Source organism: Haliotis rubra, unplaced genomic scaffold, assembly GCF_003918875.1.
Source record: "Haliotis rubra isolate DU_JTF1 unplaced genomic scaffold, ASM391887v1 Scf50, whole genome shotgun sequence".
Classification (NCBI taxonomy): Eukaryota; Metazoa; Mollusca; class Gastropoda; order Lepetellida; family Haliotidae; genus Haliotis; species Haliotis rubra.
The window spans coordinates 2,173,922-2,186,513 of record NW_025767191.1 but is presented as its reverse complement, the minus strand read 5'-3'; positions in this window follow the sequence as shown (position 1 = coordinate 2,186,513).

Below are 12,592 nucleotides of genomic sequence, written 5' to 3'. Positions count from 1 at the left end.
CGACTACCCATATGAAACAATGACGTGTATGTTACGACTACCAATATGAAACAATGACGTGTATGTTACGACTACCATTATGAAACAATGACATGTATGTTACGACTACAAATATGAAACAATGACGTGTATGTTACGACTACGAATATGAAACAATGACCTGTATGTTACAGCTATCAGTCTGAAACAATGACGGGTGTTTCAGAACAATGAATCTGGAACAATCACGTGTTCTCTAACTGTAAAACAAACCAATGACGCGAGATGCAAAGATGAAACGAAAACAACGAAAGCTCAGTCTTATTGCCGAGAATCACCTATCCCTTGGCCCAGAAACGTTGCCATTACAGATCTAAGTCCTCAACCGTGATAGAGTGATTCAACTGTTTCTCTTGTTGATAGGCCACCTAAAGAAGCCACGGGAGAAGTACGGGAGAATCAGAGTGACTAGGGGGCTACTGTCACTGACAGAGTGTTTGAGTATAGTTTTACGCCGCTTTTAGCAATATTCCAGCAATATCACGGCTGGGGACACCAGAAATAGGCTTCACACATTGTACCCATGTGGGGAATCGAACCCGGGTCTTCGGCGTGACGAGCGAACGCTTTAACCACTAGGCTACCCCACCGCCCCTCACTGATTGAGAACAGGAGGATACATATGATGCTCAAGAAGAACTTCCTATAAATCACAGGCTCATTCAAGATCTTTCTTATGTGAGATCATCTACGCCACCCCTCCCTCAACCTCGGTGTTCGACTCGGCAGCGGACACACAAGGGTGATGAGTATGTTTTGTTACCCAGAGCACAGCCAGACTGGCAAACAAGAGTCAATTATTTCAATACTCTCCTTGATACAGCTAATTTTCACATTGATTATCTGATGCAATCTTCGACATTATGACTGGTAGGTTTGTAGTATTCCCAGAAATTATTGAGAAAATTGTTTCGACAAATATCTAATACATGTATAATTATACATATAAACTATAGAAGTTTTACGCAAATGTACATGTTGAGATATGACCGTCTAAGTGTCTTTTCAGTACTTTCTGAGACCTCCTTGCCCTGCATTACACGACTAAATGCGCCTAGGTACACTACCGATCAAAGTAATCGTGTGACAGCGTATCCAAATATGCGAGTACTTCTTTCTTCATATCCTCAATATTTTTAAGCCCTTTTGGTTTATGCTGCCCTTCATTAGCCCCCACACATTCTCAATAGGGTTAAGATCTGGGCTGTAGCTGGGACAGTCTAAAACTTGAACATTTTCTTCCGACAACCAATGTTTTGTGTAGCCCGCACTGTGTTTTGGGTCATTATCATGCTAGAAAATCCAATTATCTTCATACAGTGTATTGGAAGGAGGTGATCATTTAAGATGTCAACATATCCTTCCTTCGTCAACTTGCTAGTGAAAATACACAACGGCGTCACTCCACGTGATGATAACCCACCCTACATGTGATTTTTCGGGCAATGTTTTAGGCGTTGGTAGATAGGTTTCACGGTATGGATTTTCCAAATTACGGTATGGTTTGTCAAAATGTTCACACAAAAAGCCAGACAGAACTTTCACCAGAAAAGAAAACATTGTCCTAATCTTGAGTTTCGTGAGTCTTACACCAGTTTAAACGTCTTTCTTTTTGTGCATCTTTCATTAGTGGTGGGGGAATTCCGCGCTTTTTCACCCAGTTAAGTCTTTGTAATTCTTGTCTAAGGGTTACGTTATATACCTGAGGGCATCCTCTATTAATCTTTTCATTTCTGACATTCTCAACGCTTTTCAATTTTCCCCTACTCACAATCCGACTAAGTCGCCGGCGATCCGCAGTACTGAACTTCCTTGGCCTCCCTGCCCCGTCTTGTGCTCAACCCCAATTACTGACTGAATATTCTTCAAAGTTCTGTATACTGTAGACAGAGGGATGTCATGTTTGCCAGCTAACTCTTTTGCATTAGTCACACCCCGTTCAAAATCATCTTGAACCAGCTTTCTTTTCTGCTGTCAAATCTGCCATGTCAACAAAGGAAGCCGTATCTGGGGAGATAACTCTTGATGTGGTAAGATTCATTCGTAAGCCTACAAGAACTGCCTCCCATATTGAGTACCTCGCTACACAATGTAACACCCATTTTAAACTTTTATGTTCAGTATTAGGAAACAAAGATTTTCGCAAAAATGACTGGACATCATTACCCCTTTAGTGTGTTGTAATTAAATATTATAATACAGGCGATGTTCTCAGTATCATGTTCAGTTTTCAATAATTCAGCTGCTGTAAGTTGCGGTCTAGTATTGATAGCTTGGGTCATTCACCTGTTTAAGACAGCTTACGCTGGTGTGGGGTTTTGAGTTGGGGGTGGGTGGGGTTGTGTGTGGGTGTATATTTGATGTTTTACAGACAATTAATACGATGACGAGCGTGTTAGGATGACCGAAATAAAAACAATTACTTGTATGTTATACCTATCAAACTGACAATATGATAGGTGCTTAACTGTTATTAAAGGAGATATTAAAGGAAATATAGAAACGTTTATAAGTGAATTTAGTCAAAGATGTCAAGATATTGAAATTCAAAATTGGCACTCTAGGATAACATCATCTTTTCTAAAAGACTATGGAGCAATCAAGTCCGCCCTCGAACCTGAAAAATACATATTGGAACTTTGTCATAACAAGGACCTTATACGCATTTTATGCAAATTCCGCTGTTTAAGGCATAAGTTAAATGTTCAACAACAACGTTATAATAATAATATAAATTCCAATGTATTGATATGTGACAAATGTGATTTTAATGTTACACAGGATGAATTTCATTTTTTACTTGTGTGTCCATTCTATTCTGTACAAAGAAAACTGTACTTACCTAGTTATTACCATACCTTCCCATTAAGATTAAAATTTAAACAACTTTTAACAACAACAAATGCACATCTATTAAAGTCAATAGCATTATTTCTAAAGCGTAACTTGCCTGTATGAAAATGAACTAATTACATTGTTTTTGTCTGTCCATCCGCACAATATTGTTCTTATATGTTTGTACTCTTGGCCACGTGGCCTCAAATACTGAATAAACTTCTTCTTCTTCTTCTTCTTCTTCAATTGACAAGTGTGTTACAAATATAATACTGAAACGATGTTCTCCAACTGTAAAAAATATGATAATATGACGTTTATGATACAATGTTCAGACCAGCCTTTAGTCGAGGTTAATGGCATGTTGTGTAAGGTTATTCACTCAGAATACTGAGCCTGGCAGTAGTTCTAGTACTGTTCTATTCCTGCTGTACACGTGTTGTTGTCTGCAGTTGATGATTCGCCTTACAATATGAAAAGCACAATAAGTAAAAACATCGTACTTCTTGTGACTGCCGGACATTCAGCATTATTGGAAAATTGTCGACAAACAAGGTCTAGTCTGTGAGTCTGTTGAGCCTGAGTGAGAATATCCATGCTAAATGGCGCATGGTATCTATGTGGGTTAGCACTATGACACCACAGCAGACAAAACACAAGCAGGCACGGCCCTATAGAAGTGCAATCATCTTGAAGGCAACGTTAAACCCCAACACACCTCAACCAACAAGGCTGGGCGCATTGCATGAATGGTGTACAAAGCCGTTAAACTCCACCAATGTGCACGTGTTTCAACTACGAACTTTCATTAATCTCGATCACCAACCAGACCAAGGAATTCCTCGTCACACTATTACAATTCGATATACAATAAATAGCAACGGGAGTACGGAAACGGCCATTACGTGTGTGCACCATCTTAATAAAGTAACGTCTCTTGTCCACGCATGTGTAGATACTGCTCAATATTTATTCAGCAAATCCAGAGGCGACGTCCGCTTACCTCCTCAATCAAACAAAGCGCCTGCTGATGTTACCCGAGCACTACAACAGTGACACGGGGGTTACTTATTGCCTCGTCTCCCTGTGTCTTGATGTAGACAGCAATCACCCTAAACAACCCGATGTTGTTAACACAGTCATCCTGGAAGTCCCAGCCTCGACCAACTGATGAGGAAACAGGACAATCCCACCTTGTCTAGACTGGATTAGACTGGACAGGGCCTCCAAGACGTGGCGATGACTAGTTGAATTATTGGACATGCCACGACAATTATGACTTGCTGAAAACAAGCAAACAAACACCAACAACATAGAATTGTGTAGGAAACAGTCCGAGACAGGTGCGGTGAATACTCAGTGCCTTTGAGACAGTGGTCGACTGTAACATATTAGTACAGTACAGATTATGATACCTTTGGTTGCTGAGTCACATCTGGAATGCGAACCCACACTCTCAGAATAAGGCACCTGAATGTGAGCACACGCAGTCAGCGATCGGACACACTCAGATTCAGATTCAGGTTCTTTATTTACCTTAACTTTACAGGCAATCGGTAGTACACGAAAACTGGTACAGGTGGATGACTAGACACTCAGTCACCGCGGCGTCCTAAGAAATGGACGTCTGTCAACTCGTAGTCCAGATCTGCCAATGACTGCTCGACTTGGAGATTGTGAGTTTGCTGTCAGTGTTCAACTGTGACGTGGCCTTTTTGTGGGCCAGAACAGTGTCTTGGCTCAGTCTGGACTATTAAAGACACTATGGTAGAAGAGGCAACCTGATTTTCACAAAAGGCCAATCTCAATCTAAGGGCCAATCAAGGCAGAAGACTGGTAATCTAAACAGTTATAACTGCCAATAACCATATGTTGTTTGAGAGGCCCTTTTGAAGTTGTGAAGATGAGGGAAAACCAAGTTCTATGGACAGTCAACTTCTTTATTGCAATGGGGGCGACGTTTCGGCATAGGTACTAACACCGTTATCAAGGAAGTGATACAACAATTTGAAACGAGGAGAATATAGACATTGCTGCAAAGTAAGTATATACAATTGACAAGGTTGATGTACATTGGATCTCTAATTAGTGATTTGAGCAGAGTATGTTGTTGTACAGTGACTGGTTGACGTGATTAGAGTTGAGTTCATACAATTGATGAGATTAATGTATAATGAGATGAGTGAGTGAATGAGTGAATTTAGTTTTACGCCGCACTCATCAATATTCCAGCCATATGGCGTCAGTATGCAAATAATCGAGTCTGGACCAGACAATCCAGTGATCAACAGCATGAGCATCGATCTGCGCAATTGTTAACCGATGACATGTGTCAACCAAGCCAGCGAGCCTGACCACCCGAACCCGTATAATGAGATGACAATCAGTAAGTAGGTTGAAGTACACTAGTTGTGATGACAATGCACACATGGAAGCGTGAAAGCCAGATGGGCAAGAGAGGTGTGAATGGATTACTGGTGGATGTCTTTGATTAGGTTGTGATAGGCAGAGGAGATGAAATAACCTTGATCACGATTCATGGTGGGGTTGGAATGTTGGATTTGTATGGCTTCATGGAGATTCCTCATCTTGTCTGCCTACTAGTCAGCTCCAGAGGGACCTCCCTCAACACACCCCTCCTCCTAACAGGCATCTCTACAATCAAACAAAGAATAAACCAAACCGCACTCAACTACTGGGCTGGGGTCCATCACAATCCTATATACAAACTAATTGCCACTAAATATAACAACAACAAAAAAATCAACTGTTACAAAAATCAAATTAAACCCCAATATAGCACCCTACCTAACCCACTTAAACAGTCTACTACATGCACATCAACTAACAAATACACCCCACACACCTCCCAATATAAGCTACATCCATGACGACCGCCTCCGTAGTGTAGTGGTTAGAGCGTCCGCCCGGAGAGCGGAAGGTCGCGGGTTCGATCCCCGATCGCGTCATACCAAAAGACGTTATAATATGGTACTTGCCTGGCGCTCGACATTAATGAGTCAACAAGGACTGGTCGGCTCGGAGTCAGTATAATGTGTCTGAGTGGGGTATTCATGCTTCAATGCGGCTTGGTTTCTCAGTGGGCTAGCACTATAAAACCAGCTTCAGTCTGGGCTAGTACAAGCAGCCGCACCTACACATACACACGTATGCACGTCGTCATATGAGCGAAATATTCTCCAGCACGACGTTAAACCCAATTTCACCTCCCCTCACCTCACATCCATGACAAAGCACCATCCATTACTGACATCTCCTTAGAATCCACCCTAAACCAACTCCCTAAAAACACTGATAAACACACTAAAACTGACATAATTAACACACACATAAAACAGCACAACCCTCTCCACACCCATATATACACCGACGCCTCAATCAACTCAAACAAACTCACAGAAATAAGTATATCTGCAAAAGACAACACCCCACTAACCACAAATCTGCACTACTCAAACTGTTCCACTATAAATACTGCAGAACTAGCCATTCTAACTGCACTACACTTAATACAGAAGAAGAAGAAAAAAGAAGAAAAATATTTTATTAGAGTGTCACAAACTTCATAAAAGTGTCCGGCCAGCATTGACCTGCGAGACACTAAATACATATGGGACATGTTGTATATAAAAGTAATATATTAAAAGGCTAATAATCATAAAAGGTAAAAGATATATAAATACAGTACGACCCAGTGAGATGATATTAGGTGCCTATTTGTGGACATTCCTATAGGAAAACATGGAAAAAAATGTTGCGGCTATGGTTTTTATATGGCATTCATTGGATAATATGTAAATAGTTCTATCAAGTGAGGATAAGGCATTGAAGGACCTATCATTTATGTCTAGTTTATTAAAGAGCTCATACCTAATTTCATTATAAAAACTACATTCAACAAAAAAATGAACCTCATCCTCGACAGAGTTACTGTTACAAAATTTGCATGTGCGATTTTCTAATGGAGTTACGTGTCGTGTAAAACGTCCAACTTCCACTTCCATTGGCAATGATCCGCATCATAACTAGCTGAGGATACTTCGATGTGAACGATTAAGAATAGCTTTTACATAATATTCAACAGAAAGGGTGTTCTTGACTAAGCGATAGGTACGTAGTTTGTTGCCATTGGGGAGGTTACGATCATTCCACAAGCCAGCAAGCCATTCGTTGTGGTCCTTCAGTATAAGCCAGTCTTAAACAAATAAATATTCAGAATCTGTAACATCATAGATGTCAGTATATGTGAACTGTGAACTAAGTAGAAAGTTTTTAATTCTGTTATGCCATAATTTACGAAATTTGCTCGAACACTGGTGGATTTCACATGCGATTCTGTCCGAGTCCATACCGGATCGTTTACGCCAGTTTAATTGATTCAATCTTATGATTCGTGGAGGGGGCGGTCCAACCCATTTCACCTCGTACCGACAGATTCGGAGTTTTCCGTCCAACAATAAGGAAGAAACGACAGGCTTTGTTCTGTACAGCGTTGATGCATGAATATTCCCATGTCCCCCATACAGCGGAACCATATAAAAGTATTGGTTGAACCAAGTTGTTAAATAAGGAAGTAAAAACGAAGTTAATACATACCCTCCAGCACTCCCACTTTCTAATAATCACCGACATTAATCACATGTTCACACACTGCCAACTACAACAAACAGACATAACCCAACTCCACAACACCATTCCAACACAATATCACAACAATATTCACCTACTGTTCAATCCACATAATCCCCCAACTGTCTTCCAATCTATATCAAGTTTCTTACTAAACTATTCTATTATAGACAAAATTTAGACCCTCCCAAACACAGCACATTACTCTGTCTTATTAAAACTCTCATTTCACATATTTATACCCTTTTCACACTTGAGGCAGAATGAGCCGGAATGCTTCGGAATGAAAATTCCTGGAGATTCCTGGAAATTCGAACTGCATTTTGAAACTTCTTACTCCATTCCGAATGCACATCAACTATATTCGTGTCAATTCTTGTGACATGCCCGAATGTTTTGAACATGTTCAAAACTTTCGAGGTACGTTCGAAGTGGAAAAATATTGAACAGCATTTGAAGTGCATTCTAACGGCATTCTAAGTACTCTTACTGCATTCTAAGTATTCTGAACGTATTCGAGGGAGAATTTAAAAGGCAAGCCACTTCAAATCCTGCAAGAATGTCCCGAATGCGCCTCGAATGTATTTCGATTGCTGCTGGTATTTAGGGGGAATATACTTCAAACGTATCAGAATATTTCGATTGCACTTAGGATACAACTCGAATGCACATCGAATACATCTCGAATACATTCAGAACGTCCCGAATGCTCTTCAAATGAGCCCTGATGTCATCAGAACACCGCCGAATAGCCTAAAAACGCAGCCACCTCTCACTGAAACTTCAGATATCATTTGGGAGCCGCCAGTGAAAAACAAAATAACACTATGCCAAAGAAGAAAGGTCATGGTCATATTTCACCACCGTCCCCATGAGCATATATATATATACATACACACAATACAAGCCCCTGTATTTGGGGCTTTAATGTTTTGCCACTTGTTGATTTTATTATATTTGAATCCTTGCAAATAAAACAAATTAGAACTGATTTCTTTTATCTAAGTCTCATTGAAAATAGTTACTAATAAAGATATGTACATTTGAAATGTTGTCTGTTGATTGTGTGATCAATTTGTGAAATAAAACCTTATTATTTTAGTAGTGGTGAAATATTGAATCATTGTTTTTAATTGAAACCAATGTTCCCTAGCACTGTGCAAGGTTTTCTGCTATAATCCAGCGGGGAAAAGTCATATCGTGTTAGAATTGGAAACCTTTGATTTTTGGCGGCCATTTTGGACGCGATCTTGAATTTTTCGGGAAATGGGCCCAAAAACTCGGGCACAATTCCCCAAAGATGTTTTATCATGATATTCCCCAGCACTTTGCCTAGTTTCATGCTTTAGTCCGGCATCTAACGATCAACCTCAAAATCGGACCTAAGCCACTGCACTATATTACATTTATCGAGTCCAAATGTCATTCCAATATCATTAGAAAAGGACTCGACAAAGAGAACCTGTTCTTTCATATATGTATCTCCTTTGGCACACTGTGTGTGACAGTGTCAGATCAGTGAATATGTCTGTGTGACAGTTTAGGACCAGTGGCACATGTCTGTGTGTGACAGTGTAGGGCCAGTGGCACATGTTTGTGTGTGACAGTGTCCGATCAGTGAATATGTCTGTGTGACAGTGTGCGACCAGTGGAACATGTGTCTGTGTGGTGATGGCTGACTAGTGGAACATGTGTCTGTCTGGCGGTGTCAGACTAGTGGAACATGTGTCCGTGTGATGGTGTCGAACCAGTGGAACATGTCTCCGTGTGCCAATGTCGGACTAGTGTCTGTGTGACAAGTCAGACTAGTGGAACATGGGTCTGTGTGGCTGTGTCAGACCTACGGAACATGTGTCTATGCCAGACCTGTGGAACATGTGTCTGTGTGACAAGTCGGACTAGTGGAACATGTGTCTGTGCGATGGTGTCGGACTAGTGGAAAATGTGTCTGTGTGGTGGTGTCAGACCTGTGGAACATGTGTTTGTGTGGCGGTGTCAGACCATCGGAACATGTCCCTGTGTAGCAATATCTGACCAGTGAACATGCCAGTGTGACAAGTCGGACAAGTGGAACACATTTCTGTGACAGTAATTGCCCAGTGAACATGTCAGCGTGACAGTGTCGGTCCGGTGGATTATGCATGTGTGACGGTGTCATACCAGCGAACTTGACTGTGTGTCACATTATAACCAGTGAGACATATTGGTGTGGGTCAGAGTAGGATCAGTGAGACATGTAAGTGTGTCTCAGGACCGAAACCAGCGAGACATGTAGGTGTGTGGCAGTATGGGATCTGTCAGGCATGTATGTGTGTGTCACTGCAGAAGGAAGCAAGTGTGTTGCCAGTCTATTAGTGTGACAATCGGCGGGACCAGAGAAGGAAGCAAGTGTGTTGCCAGTCTATTAGTGTGACAATGGACGGGACCAGAGAAGGAAGCAAGTGTGTTGCTTGTCTAGTAGTGTGACATTGGACGGGGCCAGAGAAGGAAGCAAGTGTGTTGCCAGTCTAGTAGTGTAACAATGGGCGGGGCCAGAGATGGACGCAAGTGTGTTGCTTGTCTATTGGTGTCACAACGGGTCGGACCAGAGAAAGAAGCAAGTGTGTTGCCAGCCTATTAGTGTGACAATGGGCGGGGCCTCAGACGAATTTATTACCCTTAGGATCTCTTTATTTAGCTTATCTTTAAATCCAACATTCAATCTTCGGCAGAATGATACGCAAAACGTTTCGCCATGATTTTTCCTGAACGGTTATACAGGGAGATAACTCGTGATGGCTTCGTTTGTGATAGAAAATTGAGGTTTTGTTAAACGACAAGTGAAATACAGATACATTTTACTTTCTTTTATTTTTGTTGAAGGAAATAAGAAAATATGGCAAAAATGTTATTACTGTGTTCATATTCATAATTGTATACGCCAACTGTGAAAGTCGAAGCGATAAGTTTTTTGGCAGCCACATTCCATCTAAGGTCAAGGTCATTTGTACAAGCTGTGTAGTGTGTCACGTGACAGATTTGAAGGGGTGTATGGTTTCCTATACTTTGCCTTTTCACCAATCAGAATTCGACAAATTTATCTTAAGCACAATAAGTCTGTGTGTGATAGTGTAGAACTAGTGAGACATGTCTGTGTGTAGCAGTATAGGTTCAATCAGGCAAGTCTGTGTGTGACAGTGTAGTTTCAGTCAGGCATGTCTGTGTGACAGTGTAGAACCAGTGGGACGTGTCGGTGTGTGACCGTATAGGTTCAGTTAGGCATGTCGGTGTGTGTCACTGCAGAAGGAAGTGTGTGGCCAGTCTGTAAGTGTGACAATGGGCGGTACCAGAGAAGAAAAGAAGTGTGCTGCCAGTCTATTTGTGTGACAATGGGTGGGACCAGAGAAGGAAACAAGTGTGTTACTGGCCTTATAGTTTGACAATAGGCGGGACCAGAGAAGGAAGCAACTGTGTTACTTGTAAGTTATGGTATGACAATGGGCAGGGCCAGAGAAGGAAGCAAGTGTGTTACTTGTAATTTATAGTTTGACAATGGGCAGGGCCAGAGAAGGAAGCAAGTGTGTTACTTGTCTGGTAGAGTGACAATGTGTGGGGCCAGAGAAGGAAGCAAGTGTGTTGACAGTCTATTAGTGTGAAAATGGGCGGGGCCAGAGAAAGAAGTAAGTGTGTTACCTGTCTGGTAGAGTGACAATGGGCGGGGCCAGACAAGGAAGCAAGTGTGTTGCTTGTCTGGTAGAGCGTCAATGCGCGGGACCAGAGAAAGAAGCAAGTGTGTTACCTGTCTGGTAGAGTGACAATGTGTGGGGCCAGAGAAGGAAGCAAGTGTGTTGACAGTCTATTAGTGTGAAAATGGGCGGGGCCAGAGAAAGAAGTAAGTGTGTTACCTGTCTGGTAGAGTGACAATGGGCGGGCCAGACAAGGAAGCAAGTGTGTTGCTTGTCTGGTAGAGCGTCAATGCGCGGGACCAGAGAAAGAAGCAAGTGTTTTACCTGTCTGGTAGAGTGACAATGTGTGGGGCCAGAGAAGGAAGCAAGTGTGTTGACAGTCTATTAGTGTGAAAATGGGCGGGGCCAGAGAAAGAAGTAAGTGTGTTACCTGTCTGGTAGAGTGACAATGGGCGGGGCCAGACAAGGAAGCAAGTGTGTTGCTTGTCTGGTAGAGCGTCAATGCGCGGGACCAGAGAAAGAAGCAAGTGTTTTACCTGTCTGGTAGAGTGACAATGTGTGGGGCCAGAGAAGGAAGCAAGTGTGTTGACAGTCTATTAGTGTGAAAATGGGCGAGGCCAGAGAAAGAAGTAAGTGTGTTACCTGTCTGGTAGAGTGACAATGGGTGGGGCCAGAGAAGGAAGCAAATGTGTTGACAGTGTAGTAATGTGACAATTGACGGGGCCGGAGAAGGATGCAATTTCTACAGTACCACGAAGAAGAAATAAATCTCGTTGAAGCGTATGTCTACCATTACGCAAGGCCACATCATGACTAATACGACATCTTAAATATGTCAAAATTGGCTCATGTATTTCTCAAGTTAATGTTTCTACACAAAGTCCCCACATAACATAAACCAAGTATGGAACTGGTTTGCGACACTGGTACGTGAAGCAGCAAGTATTCTCATCGAGATTTAAAAGTCTTGCATTTCACATTCACTTTTATCTTTCACTATGTCGTAAATTCCCATGGACGAAATCTTCTTTCATGATAAGATTTTGTCTTAACTCTTGAAAGTTTATAAAACTTCTTCGTTGCTCACTGTCCAACATCTCTTCGGGGTTGAAAACGTGGCTCTAAAAGTGTCAGATTATCAATGACACGTTTGCTTGCTTGCGCTTGAGGCTATAAAAATGTTTCAAATGTAAAATCAAATACGAACTGTAAAAGGCGAGTTTCATGTTTATGCCTGGTTTTAGCGGAAATCCGATATCTCGTCTTTTAAACAAAATAAAATGTAAAGTGTCCCGCAGGAAGTATAATTTTTGATACGATAACCGTTAAAGGGGTTTCATGTATATGTCCAAATTTGATACCGAATTAATATTTGATCGAAAAATAAATGTAATACATTTCAT